At 40.2% G+C, this 19,487-nt stretch overlaps 1 protein-coding gene across 1 annotated transcript in view; it reads left to right on the top strand.

Moving 5' to 3' along the window:
* LOC122813417 (protein transport protein Sec16B-like) overlaps positions 1-19,487 on the top strand; it is a 1,253,021-nt gene that overhangs the window by 88,894 nt on the left and 1,144,640 nt on the right. The window lies entirely within an intron of this gene.

The following is a 19,487-nucleotide window of genomic DNA, read 5'->3' as shown; positions in this document are numbered from 1 at the left end:
TGTTTACATACCCTCTCAAACATATGAATGAAACTATCAAAATTATCTCCCTCTGTAAATTGTGGAAGAAGTTTACTGACCGTTGTTGCTTCTGGGGTTCAGTTATTCCCTTCCCCATTACCTCTGTAACTCTGGTGAAGAGTCAGCATCTCCTTTTCATGTTGCCTCTGCCTACCCTTCTCCTCAGCCTCCAGCCATCACAGTTTTTCATATTCCTCAGCCTCAAGACATCTGAGTTTCTCTACTGCTTATATTTCCAAACATTTGGCCTCCATCTCAAGTCTCTTTAACTCCAGACAGATTTTTAAGTCCTCTGTGGAAAGGTTGAGCTGTCCATTTACTGAGAGTTGTACATCTCCACGGCCAGTCTGATTGTCCTCCTGGTTGCTATTCTGTGATGCAGCTGTGACTAAAGCTGCAATCATGTCTGCTTTAGTCAGGTTGGCATGCACCAGTCCTTTAGCCTAGGGCATTTCAGCCAACTGGCTCCTTGTCAACTTGCCATACCACTCTGCTAACATGCTTGCCTGTTGTCCCTGACTAACTAAGCTAACAAAAAATAAATCAATTGTGATACGAACTCTGAATGTTCACTGCATGATTGACTGTGAGTGCAAACACCTCCAGTGACCGCTGTACACAGGCTACAGGAATTCAGTATCCACACCACTACAAGCCAATTAATATGTGATGTGGCTAACTCACCACTGTCAACCAATTAATATGTGATGTGGATACCCCACCACTGTCCACCAATTAATATGTGACACCCCTGCACTGGCCCAGTAGTCAAGGAGCCTCAATCCTCACCACTGGTAAAAGTGAGGGACGTACACAATGGGAGGATTACAAGTACACACACATGGTAAAGTACAATTTTCCTTAAGAGCACACGGAGATCACAGTCAGTCTGGGACTGTTTTCTCCCTCTTTCAACAGATCCCCAGTAAGACTCCCCACTGGCACAGCTATAGGGTTAAGATCTCAGCTGAGTGGCCAAGCTAAGACCTCCAGCACCCTCTCTGCCCAACCAGTGCTTCATGTCCCTGCCGAAGTAGCTAACACGCACACACTTTGAGATTTGATTGATATACAAACACACACACACACACACACACACACACACACACACACACACACACACACACACACACACACCTGGGAAAGGCTGGTACAGGTTTACTAGCTATGCCTCCTTCTGCCCAGACTATAAGGTAATACCAGCTGCCACCAGCTGCCCTTACTTATCAGCTACTATAAGGCCCTTACAAAGGGTGTCCAGTCCTAGTGTGTAATGTTACTATTATCCAAATGGTAGTTTTGACCAAGCATGGCTATTGGAGTGGCCTGTAGAGTGTCACCAAATACACATGCAAGTACTCTAAGAGCTTAAATATGTCTCACAAATAACAGCCACAAAGATAGGTTTAAATATATTTAATAATAAATATTAAGAGAACACGACAATACTCAGAAAGAAAACAGTTAGTTCAGAGTTCAAAAACACAGGGAATATTTTAAAACAACATTGCAGGACAGTCTCAAATAAATGCAGAAAACATCTAAACTAATCTTTACTATATTTCTATCTCTATCTAAAAGAAATTACTGTACCCTTGTTACTTACTATTAGCAAGACAAGTGCAGATGATGGTGATGATGGATGTTTTCAGGTCAAAGACAAAATACAAAATGCATAGTCTCTCTCTGAGGGAGTTCATAAATTAATACCAAACATTACTGCTGGGTTAGCTTGGATGACATTACTCTTTGTCACCTGACTTCAGTTCCCAGGCTAAAACAGAAACTAAAAGTTTTACATCTCAGTGTTAAAATACATATCTCTCAGATGTTTGCTCAGCACTGTGCAGCTGCTGGGAAGTCATAAAGCAATCAAACACTTTACATTTTAAACCTAGTAATTACTTTTCTTTTCAGGCAATAGAAAAACTTCTAGCTCTAGACATTGTGTCTCCTTGCTGCATTGGAACTAACTTTTATAGCACATCATAAATAACTTAATTTCAATGTATTTCCTTGACGTTTTGCAAGTTAATCGTCTATGTTCCAGGAGAGTATGCTGTGGTTATATTCTTGAAGCTCATTACATAACATACAGTTTTGTATAAATCATATCAATATTTACAAATGACATAGAATTATTTACAAAATTCCAAGTAGCTGTGCTGGCAGTGTCACACCTGCAATTTCAGCCTTCTCAACAACTGGCTATGTAGCCTGGTCCTCCCTTCTAGACTAACCAAAGTCAGTGTATAGATAACTATCTATTTAATAATACGCATGTTCTAGTGGGTTTTCCCTTTCTATGACTGAGAATTTTCCTCCTGTATATCTCCCTTTTCACATATTGTTTCTGAACAAATACCTCTCTATAAATTTTGTTCATAATGCAAGAGAATGTTGTATATAACTATTTCCTTTTTGCAAAGTGATATAAAAATATGCTACAAATTGCCATCTAAATATACTATGCTGCAAAGCTGTTTGTGTGGCAAAGAGGGATAAGGCACCCATCCTGTGTTCTGAAGGTGCATTGGAGTGAGAGTTCCAATTCAGACTTATGTAGTAATATCTCATGTGTACTAACATTTTGTTGTATATATGTCATAGGTTGCTCTTCCTCATTTCCACTACCTCTCCCTTTTCTTTCTTTTTTTTTGTCCAGTATTTGTACGTTGTGCCACTTAGCTCAAACAAGGGAGATGGAGACAAATGAATGTCAGGTTTGGCTGTGTTTATCTCATTTGCAGGAAGAGTGGCACTGTGCATACCGGACACCTGGCCAGACAGGACCCAGACAGCCAAAAATAGAAACTGGATGCATTCAATTAATACAACTGGGCATTGAGCAAACTCGATAAGCGACATTGTGCTGTGGTTAACAGTTATACATTAAGAATGATTACTAAAATAGGGAATGTCATATAACTAGTTCTGTGGCAGCAGGTGTTAAGTGTAGAGGTGTAATACAGATGGTCCTGGGTTCTAGTACAGGGTGTGCAACATTTGTTTTAATGTTGTGACATTGCAGTTTATAGCAATGAACTGCAACATAGACAAGTATTTTCTCAACCTTCTTGTGCCAACAGGTGTAAGTGTAGGACTGACATACACATGGTCCTGGGTTTGAATACAGTATATTCCATACACTTTTACTGTTGTTCCACTTCCCATTATAGTCACTCTCACTTATAACACTTGACATGGTGAGGCTGATATTAATTATATGTATGAGGGCTGAGGCACAAGTATTGTGTCAGTTATGTATTCATTCATCTGTGTATTATCACATTTATTCTCAAATCTATGACTATGGGTATATTGTGTGCTATATTCTTGTAAGTCCATTTCTGCTATGTGGATTGCCATGGCCTTCACATTTGTCTAACTCACATACAGCACTGCCTCCCTCCATCCAATAACATTGAATTTGCTTTGCTTGCTACTGTTGCGCTTCACTTAACACCGTACAAACACGTTGCTCAGAGGTGCACATTGCAGAGCACTGTGTTTTTGTGATAGTAAGTGGAGCACAATATTTTTGGTGTGTGTGCACTCCCAGTAAATATGATGACTGGAATTGATGGGAAACCATCACTCTCCATTGCTATAGATCCATGGCAGGCATTTGTGGGAATGTTTTCAGGTTTAGGGCACAAAGATGGGGTGTCCAGGAGTCCAAGATTTTTATTGCACTCCTAGTTAAGAACCACAGTGCCCGGCATCTGTTGGTGGACTATTCTGGCTCTCAGTATAAGTCATTAGCTTGGGATAGTTTAGCTCAGGCTATAACCAGTGCCACTGGTATCTCCTGCACTGGTGAACAATGTAGGCATCACTACAGTGACCTCCAGAGAAGGAAGAGGGATACCCTCGACCTTTGGATTGGGGAATTTAGGACTGTGAACATTCCACACCTGTAAAGTATCAACTACAGAGAGTACTTAAGACATAAAATCTGAATAGAGGCAATACTGGTATTCATAATGGTATTCTGCTCTGTTCTGTTTTTCTACAGCTGCATGTGATCATAAGGTAAATGTCAGAACCCAAGGGGCTAGATTGGTGAGGATGAGGGAAACATGTGGTATGTATGCAGCAGAATAGTAGTATTATTCTAGTATTAAAAGTCAAAGATAGCTTTTTTGGTATTTTATAGAGTTGTATCAAATTAAGCATACATATCTCAGCTGTAAAAGAAGTATGCATGCATCAGTCTGTAGCACATATCAAGATTTCAGTAAATTGAGCATACATGCATATCTGAACTGTAAAAGCAAGTATGCATGCATTAGTCTATGGCACAAACCAAGTGTACAATATTACACTTTAGTTAGAGTTAGGGGGTTCAGATACTACACTTCCCAACTGTGCAATACTGTTACTTCTGCAATGTATATTTAAATTAAATTAAAACATCTATACTAGTGGCACAAATTCCCTGCTGTAAAGTGTAATCTATATAATTGGAACACACATATGTGCAATATATGCACATGTGAATGACTACTTACTGCAGTCTGTAGTATAGTGTGCATCTGTTAGGAGCTGGTAGTCTTAAAAGTAAAAAGTTAAGATAATAGAGTTAATTAATGTTATTAGTGCTTTGTATGTCACACATGGAGGTACTAATCTTATTTCTTTTTTTCTCTCACCCCAACCCTTATTTTCTCATTTTATTTTTGATTTATTTTTATTTGTATTTTTTATTATGTGGTGTCAGAATGAATCCATGTCATCCATGTGAACCTCATCACTAAATGTTCAACAGCACAGAGGGGTAGGCCTGCCCCACATGATCCATCTGCCCTCCTCCACTGGCTCCAGCACCTTTGCCCAGCATGTCTGAGAGCCAGCCTAGCAGCACAACCCCTTCTGGCCCTGCACTACCTGCCCCCTCAGGTAGTCCTGCCTCTGAGGCTGATCCACTGTTACCCTAACAGTGGTGGAGGTGGGAATTATATCACTTGCACTAAATTGTCAGGGATGTTGCATAGGGTTGTGTGCTGCACTGTTGATACATGTCTATGCCAGCTTGAGAGTCAGCTCTCCCTCATTTTATGTAATACCAGGAGGAGACACAACTGTCAGGCACTCCAGCTAGTGGCGGAGTGAGGTGACAGTGATGACAGTTCAGTGGGTAAGAACTCAATTCTGACTGCCACCCAGCTTGATGACCATGGATTCAGGATGTCCCCACCCTCGTCCCAATTATGCTGTCCCCCAAGCTTTTATGCCCATCACTATCCCTATCTCTTGTCTTGTTTGTCTTTTCTGTCTGCAATTGCTTCCTCAGCTACCCAACTTACTTCTCCCAGACATTCCTACATCCGTTTCCCAACATTCATCTTTCTCTCAAAAACAAAAAAGAAAGAAATGGGCACCTGTCCCACAAAAAAATCTTCCTATACATAGCTCTCCATTTTGTACATGTGTCTTCTTGACACACTTGATTTGGTCCAATTGATTATCCGACATGATTGTGTTATGGTCACCTCATCTCTCCGGAGGTGACAGTCCAAATGTAGTTAATATTTTGCAGATATGTTCACTTTACACTGTTGAAGAAATGGATAGCTATGGTGCTTTCCTACCTCTCTCCTGCACATTTCTGCCCTGCTTTTCTTTTGTTCTTTCCCCTGCTGTCTCCACATTTCACTACTGTTCTATTTTCTCCATTTCATTTCTTTAATGCATTATTGCACGATGATGTGCATTATGCACCAACTTGCAGCAACAGTAATGTGAAAGTAGTTAAAAGTATTACATACAGCTATATTCAATCCCAGTACCATCTAGCCCCAGAAAGGAATGTATCATTGCATTAACTGCATTAACACATGCTTCCACACTCAGTTAAGTAGCAGGTATATTCCAGAGACTCAGTACTAACTGTCAGACTTTGTTCTTCCCCTGCTTGCTCCCCATTTCACCACTTTCTTATTAAAGTATTAGATACACCTGTATTCAAACCTAGTATATTCAAACCCAGTACCATCTGGGCCAAAAAAGGAATGTATCACTGCATTAACGTGTGTGGCCACAGAGTCAGTTAAGTGACAGATGTACTTCATAGGCTCAATACTAAATCTCAGGCTTTAGCAATGCAGTCTGTGTTTACTCACTGCTTACCTATGTGCAAACGTGTATCTTGCATGTATATGCACTTTGCTAACCATCACACAAACCTGCTGCTCGCCATGCTATGGAAATGTACATATGCTGTATCTGCTGTTTACTGTCCATTTCCTGTGTATGACATGAAATTACATGTGTAAACTTTACAAACTGAGGGCCCTGTCTAACAATATGTCACATTTTTACAATATGTCCAGCTGTTGCCACCCCCCAAGCACGGCAACTCTGGTGTCTCAGTACTTTTTTCACAGATATATCAACCACAGTACAAAATGTAATATCAAATGTTGTGTGGTATACAATGCATGTCAATCTGGTAACATGCATAACTGCAACTACTGACCCATATGCCTCAAAACACTTATCTGCAAGGCTAGGGAAGGAATCTACATGGACCATATTCACAGGGACATAGGTGACCTTCAACACACTTGATCCTACCCATTTTGTTTTTGTCAAGGGTAGATCTAGCTTAATGATCCTTGCGGACTTCTTGGATACTGACCCCACAGACCTGGATGAGGGATAACAGGACATACCACCTATGCTGACTTATATAAGGCCTTTGACAATATCCCCCATTCATGCATCATAGTAATGCTTTCCCATGTAGGAATTAAGCTATACAGTAGTACAGGGAAAGGTAACTGCCTCACTGACATAACACATGCACTCTCAAAGTTGGGGACTGCACATCCACCGGTAGCCAATTACCATTAGAATACCAAAGGATCTGTGCTGGGCTCTCAACTGTTTGCAAAGTACTTTCCTGAAGAATAGGTAATGGTAGATGGCCTGTGGTTTACCAGGTTTGCAGGTGACTGGTAACTGGACGCACTATTATAGAGCCCACCAGTGATGTTAACATATTACAGAAAGAGCTGCCACACACAAATGATTGGTGCCAAACCCACAGACTGAATCTTAAAGCATACAATAGCTCATTGTCCCCTTTGGCAATGAGGTACCCCTGCTAATTATGTAATTATATAATACATAGCACCCCTATAAGCTCAAATACAGTGTTGTGAGACTTGGATGTTGATAATCTACACTTTTTTCACTATGTGTCCATAGTGCTGTCACACACATATACATATTAACATCACATCCAAGACCAGGATAGTCATACCTTTGCTGTACTCTACCCTTAGCAGACCACTAATTGAGTACAATGCTCCCTTCTGTTTGTACCTCACCAGACTCCTGCAGCAATTCGATAAAATATGGGGTTGTGCCTGGGAGACTAAAGGGCCTCCTAACATGACATGCATGGAAAGACTGAAAGACCCATCATTGTACTCAGTATCATGCAGACTGCTGAGAGGTGACCTATGCCTGCCCTACAGAGCAGTCTCAGACCCTGCCCTACTGAAAATGATGCACATCTACACATCAAATGGGATAAGAATAACTTGATCCAGGGTCTTGACCTAGTCTGTGACATAAACAGAACAGGATGAGGAGACAGATTTATACCCCAGTGACTTACACTGCTCTGTAATAGGCTCTCACTGTGTGTAAATCAGTGATCTTGAATGATCCTGTTTAAGCACAACCTTAACTACTGGTTGGGTGATTATAAAGTTACCTCTGGGGTGGCACTATGTCCATCATGGACAGGGCCAGTTGGTGCTACTCACAAAATCACACTGCTAACAATGACCATTCAGCTATGCTCAATAAGAGTACTTTTGTTTTTACATAGCTAGGCTTCTAAATAACATAGGGCCATTAGGCTAGTAGCCTCCTATGCACATATGAAGCTATAAGTCTATGCAGATCTCCCAACATTTTGTCTCCCACATGGCTTGCTGATGTCATCTACTATAAGTTCACCTGCAGTCTTGTAAAAGTCAGACTTGTGCCATGCAACTTGTGTAACATACTTAGGTAGGGATTCTGTTCTCACTGCATTCACTGTGTGTGTGCGTGTGTGTGTGTGTGTGTGTGTGTGTGTGTGTGTGTGTGTGTGTGGGTGTGTCTAGCCAGAAGAGAAGAACTGTGTATCCTACAGTTACTGCTCCAATCCCATGAATTGAAAGTATTTTGATGCTTATACATGCCTACAGATCCATTGCAGGACTCCCAACTTCTAATCAAATTGCATTGCTGATGTCATCCACTATAAGTTGATCTGCAGCCATATAAAAGTCAGACTTGTGCCATGGTGCTTGCATAAAGTACTGAGTTTTGTAACTGTGCACTTAAATAAGTAGAGGTTTTGTTCTCACTACAGTTAACTGTGTGTGTGTGTGTGTGTGTGTGTGTGTGTGTGTGTGTGTGTGTGTGTGTGTGTGTGTGTGTGTCTAGTCAGAAGAATAAACATATGTATCCTGCAGTTACCACTCCAATTCTATGAATTGACAGTATTTTGATACTTGTACATGCCTACAGATCTATTTTATGCAGGCTTATCAACTTCTTCTCTCCAACATACACTGCTGATGTCATCCACTATAAGTTGACCTGTAGCCATATAAATGTCAGACTGGTGTTGTGGTGTTTGCATAAACTACTGAGTTCTGTAGTCTATGTACTTAGATAGGTAGGGGTTCTGTTCTAACTGCAGTCAACTATATGTGTGTGTCTAGCCAGAAGTGCGGAAGTGTATATCCTGCAATTACTGCTTAAATCCCATGAACTGACAGTATTTTGATACTTGCACATACCTACAGATGCATGTCATGCAGGCTTCCAACTTCTCTCCAACATGCACTGCTGATGTCATCCACTGTAAGTTGATCTTCAGCCATGTAAAAGTCAGACTTGTGCCGTGGTGCTTGCATAAAATGCTGAGTTTTGTAGTCTGTGTACTTAGATAGGTAGGGGTTCTATTCTCACTGCAGGCAACTTTGTGTGTGTGTGTGTGTGTGTGTGTGTGTGTGTGTGTGTGTGTGTGTGTGTGTGTGAGTGTGCATGTGTGGAGGAGGGCTGTTGCTTGGCATTACATAGAGCATTTTACACCAGCATGTGGGACTGTTATATTCTCCTCAACAGATACTGCTGATGTCATCAGTTATAAAGTGTTGTCTGAGACACCCCATGTCAGACTTTAGCTGTGGCACTTGAGTAAAGTATTCTTTCTGTAGCCTGTGAACTTAGATAGGTAGGGGTTCTATTCTCACTGCAGTCAACTTTGTGTGTGTGTGTGTGGGGGGGGGCTGTTGCTTGGCATTACAGAGAGCATTTTACACCATCATGTAGGACACTGTTATAGTCTCCTCAACAGACACTGATGACGTCATCAGCTATAACATATTGTCTATAATACTCCAAGTTGGACTTGAGCTGTGGCATTTGCATGAAGTACTGTGTTCTATAATCTGTGTACTTAAGTAGGAGTTCTATTCTCACTGGAGTCAAGTGTGTGTGTGTGTGTGTGTGTGTGTGTGTGTGTGTGTGTGTGTGTGTGTGTGTGTGTGAACTGTTGCTTGACATTACAGAGAACATTTTACACCAGCATGTGGAACACTGCTATTTTCTCAACAGACACTGCTGATGTCATCAGCTGTAAATTGTTGTCTGAGACACTCCAAGTTGGACTTGAGCTGTGATGCTTGCGTAAAATACTGTATTCTGTAGTCTATATACTTAGAGAGGTAGGATTTCTATTCTCACTGCAGGCAACTGGGTGTGTTTGTGCACTTGCTTGATGTTAGAGAGAGCATTTTACAACAGCCTTTACCATCTTCCTCTCAACAGACTCTACTGATTTGCAGATGGGCAGTATACACATCAGGGCAGGGTCAGAAATGCCCTGAAGTCCAGGCACAAGTCACCTCATGATTTCCAGTACAGATCTCAGGAACAGGGCTTTCAGTATATCCACATATGTCATGGCATGGTTTGTAAGACCTGTGTTTTCTTGGTGTGAAACCCCTGTGATCTGTCCAGCTGCTGCAGGTGTCGGATGAGGTACATGCAAAAGGAAGAATTATACTGTATTCGTGTTCAGATGAGGTTTGAGTACAGTGCTGTTATATCATCCTCAGATCTGGATGCAATGGCCTGACTGCTGAGGTGGATGATGTAGCCTTTCCATACCACTGTGGACATTTGGTCAAAGCTCAGATTATCTATGTGCATTCCCAAATCTTGCACCTCTGGTTTCAGCATGGGGGGAAGTCTTGTCAATGGTGTATTTACCAGAAAATTCCACTTTGTATAAGGCACAAATCCTGACACATTCTGTATTTATTAGTAGACCATGTGGCTTTGGCACCGATCATTTGTGTGTGTTAGCCCCTCTTGTACTATAATCACATCACTGGTGGACTCAATGATTGCAACCAATATGCATGAATCAGCAAATTGGTAAACTACAGGTCATATTTCATACCCTGGACTCTTGAGAAATAGATTCCAAACAGTATAGGTCCCAACAGAGATCCTTGAGTACACCAAAGGTGACCGCTGCGATGGTAGAGGTTGATTCACCAACTTTCACAGTATATGGTCTGTTGGTGAAGACACTGGTTAACCATCTAGTGACGTAAGTGTTAATCCCCAGCTGGTGGAGTTTGTCAATGATACCTGAGTAGGAGGACTGTGTCCAAACCCTAGGACAGATCAAGATAAGCAATATGCACTGTGTTACCTTCATACAGGCCTGTCACACAGATACATTGGACTGTGACAACATCACAGATCACCTATAGCGTGACTCAAGAACATACACCTACCTGACACTGTGTGACACACATTTCAACACACCCTCCAGATGAGCTATGTTCTTGTACAAGGATGCACATTGACATGCATTAATCTGAGTGGGCTGGGGACAGTACCTGATTCATGCATGTATAGACACATCCTGACTTTCCTGATCTGTAACGTCGGCCAAGATGTCATCATGGACCTTCTGTAAATGGACAATGGAGTAATATCCCAGTGGTGTGAAACAGACGTGTGAGTTTTTGATGCTACATCTATGTCTGTTACATATGTCAGATGTCCTCAAAGAGCATCATCATGTGGGACTTGAAAAGGCCAAGGCAGTTGAGAGGAGTCCACACTGAGGTATTCACTCCACAGTGACAGATGTGGCCATCAACACCTATATCACCAAGTGGCTAGAACAGTGGATCACATGTATGGCATCTAAATAGATAGAAATGTATGAAGTGACCTATATCTCATGTCCATTGATCAAGTGTGTACATCAGGTTGTTTGCTAGGCCCTTTCTTTTCCATGATTGAACTCCTAGACATAAAGAATGACATACAAATCATGTGTCCCAACAGCTATCTGGAGGACTGCAGATTGTGGACAATCATTGACTCCAACTGTGATATTGGTATAATACAGACAGTATCAACACATGTCAAAGATTGCTGCCACAGCCATGACAACCCATGAGAGGGAAAAAACATGCCAGAATTTGTTTCATTGTACAAACAAATTCACAAACCAAAGGTCATGTAGATGTCACACACTATCAGTGTCTTGGGATATACAGTGGATATAAAAAGTGTACACACCCCTGTTAAAATGCCATTTTTTTGTGATATAAAAATGAGACCACAATAAATCATTTCAAAACTTTTCCCACATTTAATGTGACCTATAACCTGTACAATTCAATTGAAAAACAAACAAATCTGTTAGGGGAAAAATATAAAAAATAGAAAATGTACAGTAAACCGGTTGCATAAGTATACACACCCTTAAACTAATACTTTGTTGAAGCACCTTTTGATTTAATTACAACATTCAGTCTTCTTGGGTACACACCTGCCATCAATTAAAGAGACTCTGATTAACCCCAAATAAAGTTTAGCTGTCCTAGTAGGATTTTCCTTTTCCTGACATTTACTCAGTTGCCTGCTATAGCAAAATCCATGGTTCACAGAGAGTTTAAAAACCATCAAAGGGATCTCATTGTTGATAGGTATCAGTCAGGAGGAGGGTACAAAAAAATTTCCACAGCATTGGATATACCATGGAACACAGTGAATACAGTCTTCAAAAAGCGGAGAAAATATGGGACAACAGTGACATTGCAAAGAACTGGAAGTCCCTCCAAAATTTATGAAAAATGATCTGGGAAGCTGCCAAGAGACCTACAACAACACTGAAGGAGCTGCAGGAATTTCTGGCAAGTCTTCTGTGTGGAGACATGCGTGAATGGGCATACCTTTGTTGAAGGTTGTGTGTCAGGGCCGGTAACTCAGCACATAAAAATCAACCACCAATCATTAGCGGACCGGAGTTCTGCTGTGGCGACCCCTAACTGGGAAAAGCCGAAAGACACAAACAAACAAACTGGTTGTGTACTACATGTGACAACAATTTCCCATATTCTCCATATGTCTGGACTATGGGGTAGGGTTGCAAGATGGAAGCCATTTCTTACACAGAAAAACATCCAGGCCCAGTTAAAATTTGCAAAACAATGCATCAAGTCTCCCAAAAGCACATGGGAAAATGTGTTATGGTCTGATGAGCTCAAGGTTGAACTTTTTAGCCACTATTCCAAAAGATATGTTTGGCACAAAAACAACACTTTGCATCACCAAAAGAACACCATTCCCATGGTGAAGCATGGTGGTGACAGCATCATGCTTTGGAGTTGCTTTTCTTCAGCTGGAACTGGGGCTTTAGTCAAGGTGGAGGGAATTATGAACAGTTCCAAATACCAGTCGCTTTTGGCCCAAAACCTTCAGGTGTCTGCTAGAAAGCTGAAAAGGAATTTCACCTTTCAACATGACAATGACCCCAAGCATACATCCAAATCAACAAAAGAATGGCTTCACCAGAAGAAAATTAAAGCTCAGACCTAAATCCAATAGAAAATCTGTGGGGTGACCTGAAGAGGGCTGTGCACAAGAGATGCCCTCACAATCTGACAGATTTGGAGTGCTTTTGCAAGGAAAAGTGGGCAAATATTGTTAAGTCAAGATGTGCCATGCTGATAGACTCCTACCCAAGAAGACTGAATGCTGTAAATAAATCAAAAGGAGTTTCAACAAAGTATTAGTTTAAGGGTGTGCACACTTATGCAACCAGCTTATTGTAAGTTTATTTTATTTTTAAATTTTTTCCCCTAACTGATTTGTTTGTTTTTCAATTGCATTGTACAGGTTATAGGTCACATTAAAGGTGGGAAAAGTTTTAAAATGATTTATTGTGGTCTCATTTTTTATATCACAAAAACCTGGCATTTTAACAGGGGTGTGTACACATTTTATATCCACTGTATGGTATGTGGAATGTCGACCAGCATGTGCCCACAGTGGTGAGTGCTCCCTTGTATATAACACAGCTACTGAGTAAGTGCAGGACATCAACATGACAGGTCATAATACCTTCACAGTTCTCATCCTTTACCACACCAATACCTGAGTACAATGCACCCTTCCTCATATCCCGCCATGCACATCTTCCAATGATGTGTAACTGAAGTGCCACCTTTGTCACTGTGAGCTGTCAGACATCTATTTGTACATACTTAGGTGTTAAGTTTTGTTGCATAAACATTACTGCCTGATGGCACGGAACCCCCATCAAGGTGTAATACCACATGCATGTATGATATCTGTTTTGGGGATGCACTCATGACATACATAGCTATTTAGTGACATTGATGGCATTGTATATATTCATGACAGTGTGGATTGTGCCATATATATCTCTGCCATGCACACCACTCAACTAGCCTGTAGTGATCATAATGTCAAATGTGTCTCATCATATCTTTTGCATATGTTAGTGTCAGGAGAGTGTGCTTGATTAGACTCACAGATTGCTGACATATCCTAATAGTTATAGAAGTGTGTTGGTGCAGCACCATCTATGCTCACTCAGAAACACATATGTTGTGTCAGAGGCATGAGTATTACTGGTGGTAGTATTCTTTTATTATCCATCATTGTGTGTGATGGTTTTACTATTGGCCTTGAGCCTATATCTGTGTCCTACTTGCTAACAATACAGGCATACTCAGGCGAATCGGTTTGCACAGTTTCACAATATGCTCCCAACCCCAATTGTATATAATATCCATGATACATGTCCTCTCCATTGTTCATGTCTGGATGCTTATATCACACATACATCATCCATTTTTATGTCACCTTGTGTGACAGTCACATCATATACATTTGCCACTGTGCAGTCCATACTGTGCCATATGGAGATGTGATTAGTGCTCTTCCTGTAACTGTTTTCCTGTTACATTTCTTCATGTGCGGTACATTACAATGTTTCACCTGTCCTCCTTCCTGGTGTTCATCCCTAACCTTTACTGGTGTGTTCCTATTTAAAAACATACTTCCCATGACACAGCTTGTGCAGACTACCTGGAATGGGATTCCACAATACTCAGCACTATATACAATGTCCTGTCCTGTGCCTGCAACATATACATTAATATATGAAAAACCCCCTTTGGTCCATGTGGCATTCTATGTAATCTCGCTAGCCAAGTATGCTGGAGTGTACACATATAATGTCCTGTCCCATCTCCACAATGTAATACATTAATATGTAAAACACCCTGGTGGTCTGTGTGGCATTCCTCGCAATCCTGCTAGCCCAGTATGCTGGAATACACACATACAATGTCCTGTCCTGTCACTGCAACATAATACATTGATGTATGAAAAACCCTGGTGGTTCATGTGGCATTCTGTGAAATCTTACTAGATCAGTATGCCTGAGTGTACACATACACTGTCCTGTCATGTCCCTGCTACATAATACATTAATATATGAAAAACCCTGGTGGCCTGTGTGGCATTCCCTGCAATTCCACTAGTCCAGCATGCTGAAATGTACACATACACTGTGCTGTCCCTGCAACATAATATATTAATAAATAAAAAACCCTTGTGGTCCATGTGCCATTCCATGCAATCCCACTAGCCAAGTATGATGGAGTGTACACAGACACTGTCCTGTCCCATCCCCGCAACATAATACATTAATATATAAAAAACCCTGGTGGTCTGTGTGGCATTCCATACAATCCTGCTAGGACAGTATGCTGGAATACACGCAAACACTGTCCTATCACTGCAACACAATACATTATGTATGAAAAACCCTGGTGGTCCATGTGGCATTCTGCGCAATCCTACTAGATCAGTATGCCTGATTGTACACATACACTGTCCTGTCCTGTCCCTGCAACATAATACATTAATATATGAAAAACCCTGGTGGTCTGTGTGGCATTTCCTTCAATTCTGGTAGCCAGCATGCTGAAGTGTACACATACACTGTGCTGGCCCTGCAACATAATGCATTAATATATGAAAAACCCTGATAGCACATGTGGCATTCTGTGCAATCACCAAAAGACATTTGCAGATACTGCAAGTGCAGATGGCCAAAAAACTGAATCATGAAGTCCAACAAAACAGCCAGCAACAAAGTGTTAGAAGCACACAATCATTTATTATTCCAAAATAGTGGTGCCACCATCACACCGGTTTGGGCATTCCTGGCTTCTTCAGTGAACAAACCATATTGACAGATACCACAGACATTTATATGAATTAAATTAATTAATTAATTCTACTTCCTGTTACATCATGTCCCTTCGGGACAACCCCCCCACTTATAATTGATCAGAGTGTTCCCTAGAACCAAAAAACACCTGAGGTTATGTCTATGACAAAAAGCCAAAACATCCTTAACCATGTCATTTTGATTATTATCAGCAGGACCTGACTCATAGATTCTTAGTCAGGGGTTATAAACAGAGTGATGTTGTGTCTGCCAGTAATTGGGCCTATAAGCAGGATAGACAACTGTTGTTGGAGTATAAAGATAAAACACATAATGTTGACCGAGATACTATCAGGTTTGTTACGACTTATGGGCGTAATATTAATTTGGTTAGAGATGTGGTGGCCAAGAATTGGAACATACTTTTGGCCAATGAGGAATTGAACCAAGTCCTTAATTCCAGGTGCCAATTCTCCTTTCAAAGAAGTAGGACTTTGGGTTCATATTTTTTATATTTTAAACATGAGAGCACCAGGGATCCCTTTGGTCATAAATTAACAGTTACAGGGGACAAATTATTGGGTTCCTTTCCTTGTGGCCATTGTTCATTTTGCAGGTTTATGTTGAAGTCGAAACAATTTCTAATAAAAATACAAGCCAGGTTTATGATATAAGATTCTTTGCCAATTGTGGAACGGACTGGGTTATTTATTTGGCTTGCTGCACCTGCTCAGCCTTCTAAATAGGCCAAACTTCCTGCCCCTTACGTATACGCATGTCTGAACATTTTAGTGATATGCGGAATGAGCGATTGACTAATACTCTGTATAGACACTGTACTGTTCACAATTCTGCTAAGTTTCATTTTATGGTTATTGACAAAATTCAGGGGGACAGAAGCAACAAGCTTGGTCGGCATTCCAATTTAAATTATAAAGAAAAGAAGTGGATAATCAGGTTAGGGGGACTTTTTTCTCCTGGTCTAAATGATCAATTATAAGTGTTTTTTTTTTTTTGTCCCAAACAGACATGATGTAACAGGAAGTAGAATTAATTAATAAATTTAATGCATATAAATGGCTGTGGTATCTGTCAATATGGTTTGTTCACTGAAGAAGGCAGGAATGCCGAAACCGGTTTGATGGTGGAGCCACTATTTTGGAATAATAAATTATTTGTGTGCTTCTAACACTTTGGTGCTGGCTGTTTTGTTGGACTTCATAATTCTGTGTAATCCCACTAACCCAGTATGCTGGAGTGTACAAATACACTGTCCTGTTTTGTCCCCGCAACATAACACATTAATATACGAAAAACCCTGGTGGTCTGTGTGGCATTTCATGCAATCCAGTTAACTCAATTTACTATGCTGTAACTAAGTTTGCTATCTGTGTTGCTTTGCATAGTTTCCTGACCACCATGAAACCCTGCTTGTTTACATTTGAAGGCGAGCTGTGGCATGAATATTCATTAAGTGCTGCTGCTCACAGTGCAAACACATAAAGTCTGTGTAGGCTTTGTGCGAAGCCTACAGAGTTTATTGAATCCCAGGGATTATATAAAACATTGGTTAAGAATTGATGTAAGGTATATGACATTAGCCAGTTTGTGGAGAATGTAAAGGTAAGTTAGTCTAATACAAGCAGGAATTGCAATATGAAGTGGGGGAAAACAGGCTTATGGTATATCTAGAGAGAAAGTCAGGGAAGAGAATTAGATAACAGTAAGGAAGTTAGTGAAAAGGGAGAGTAAGGAGGTATAAGGAATGAAAAGGTACTTGTTCACATTTAGGGATATAGTTTATCCTGGTTCTGAGAAAGAACAGAGCTAGATTTTAGCTAGGAAGTCTTTCAGAGTGGTTTAGAAAGCTGGGAGGGAGGGTATAGAACTGATGGACATAGATAAGGAGTTCCAGGCCATAGCAGCCTTGTATGTGTACAGACAATGCCCAGCAGATTTACTAGGTTTGGAAACAGACAGGAGTTTTTGTTCATTGGATTGCAGTGATCAACCGGGAACATAGTTGTGTTGAATGTTTTTTAACACTGGACAGGCAGATGGATGCAGGATAATTTTATAGGTTGTAAGAAGTTGTATATATGTTAGTTGATGTGACAGCTCTAACCAAGTAAGGCTTTTCAGTACTATACAGTGGTGGGTTCTGAAAGGGCTATGTGCTGCAAATTTAGCAACTTTGTATTGTGCAAGGTTTAATTTTTGTGAAGTCTGGAGGCTAGTAAAGATGAGAGCACCATTAAAGAAGAGTGGGGAGGAGATAAGTATTGGCAAGTGTAGTTTTAGTTGCATCAGGGAGAACGTTTTTGGCTTTGTTAAGCATCCCTAGTTTTTGATGAGTTTTTCTTATGCAATTTTGTATATGCAGGTCAAATGTTAGATTATCATCCACTATCACCCCTAATAGTTTGCTATGAGAAGTGACTTCAATGGTTGTATTATCAAGAGAGAGGACTTTAAATTTTGTTTTTTCGTGAGACAGGGATTTGGGAGAAAAAAGTAGTAATCTTTCTTTTTTGGGTTGAGCATGAGCTGTGAGTTATGAAGCCATGCTACAGTGGCTGTTAAAGCTTTCTGAGTAACTTTTAGGAGGTGTACCATACTATTAGATGTGCAAATGAGAGTGGAATCATCTGTGTATTGTATTAGGGTGGCTTGCTGTGTGGATGTATAGAGGGTGTTGGTGAAAATGTATAAGTGGAAGGGACCAAGGATAGAGCCTTATGGTATCCTGCTGGTGACTTGGAGGTAAGGAGAGAGCATGGGGAGCCATTTTACTGGCTGATATCTATTGGAAAGGTAGCTTTTGAACCACAGATGGATGGGCTGAGAGATACCTAGTGAGGACAATTAAACTGGGAATTTGCTGCGGCAAACTGTGTCAAAAGCTTTAGATAAGTCCAGAAGTAAGGAAGAGACTAGTTTGCCATTATTTTTAGCTTTATTGACAGTATCTATGTAGGTTAGAAGGGCAGAGCTAGTACTGCAGGAAAGACTGAAGCCATATTGTATATGGGATAGATAGAGTTCTTCCTGCAAGAGATAGTCTAGCTATTTTCTTTGAAAACATTTTTCAAGTATTTTGGTGAGGGAAAATAAGATTGCTATAGGTCTAAAGTTATTAATGTCTGTTTTATTTCCTCCTTTGTTTAGAGAGATAATGTGTGATTTTTTCCAGGGTGATGGAATGTGGATTTCCTGGATTGACCTATTTATAAGGATTGAAACAGAATAGACAATGCTATTGGCTGCTATTTTTAGGTACTTGCTTTGAAGATCATCAGCTGAAGAAGAGCACGGTATAAATTTGTTTGAGTAGTTTATATAGGATGTGGCATAGGTTTGAAGGTGAAAGTGGATGTGGTGATATGTGGCTGTTGGGCTATACTATCTACAAAATAAGAGTTGAACTGTATTGCAGTTTTTTTTTTCAAAGAATTTTATTAAATAACTATTAAAATGAACAAATATTTCCATGAAATTATAACATTTTTTTCTTAAAAGTTAAAAAACAAGAAATTAAAAAAACAAACTTTCTAATATATAAACCAATGGAACTAAACTATGTACAAAGACGTTCATCATGCAAACAATTTCTTAATGTAGCTGTAGGATTAATAAAAATCATCTGTTTACATAAATTAATAAACTATTTTTCTAGAAGTTCATAGATGATATTCCATGAATTATATAATGTAGTATTCCTAGATGATCTAGATTTAATAGTTAACATTTCCAAATTACACGTTTCAAGGAGTATATTTTTAAATTCCAAAAATGTAGGTGCTATACTAGATTTCCAATTCTTAGTGATTGTTTTTCTAGCTATAGATAGTATAGACCAAACCAAAGGGTA

Source organism: Protopterus annectens, chromosome 10.part0, assembly GCF_019279795.1.
Source record: "Protopterus annectens isolate FY-2018-M chromosome 10.part0, PAN1.0, whole genome shotgun sequence".
Lineage (NCBI taxonomy): Eukaryota > Metazoa > Chordata > Ceratodontiformes > Protopteridae > Protopterus > Protopterus annectens.
This window is presented reverse-complemented; position numbering and strand designations above follow the sequence as displayed.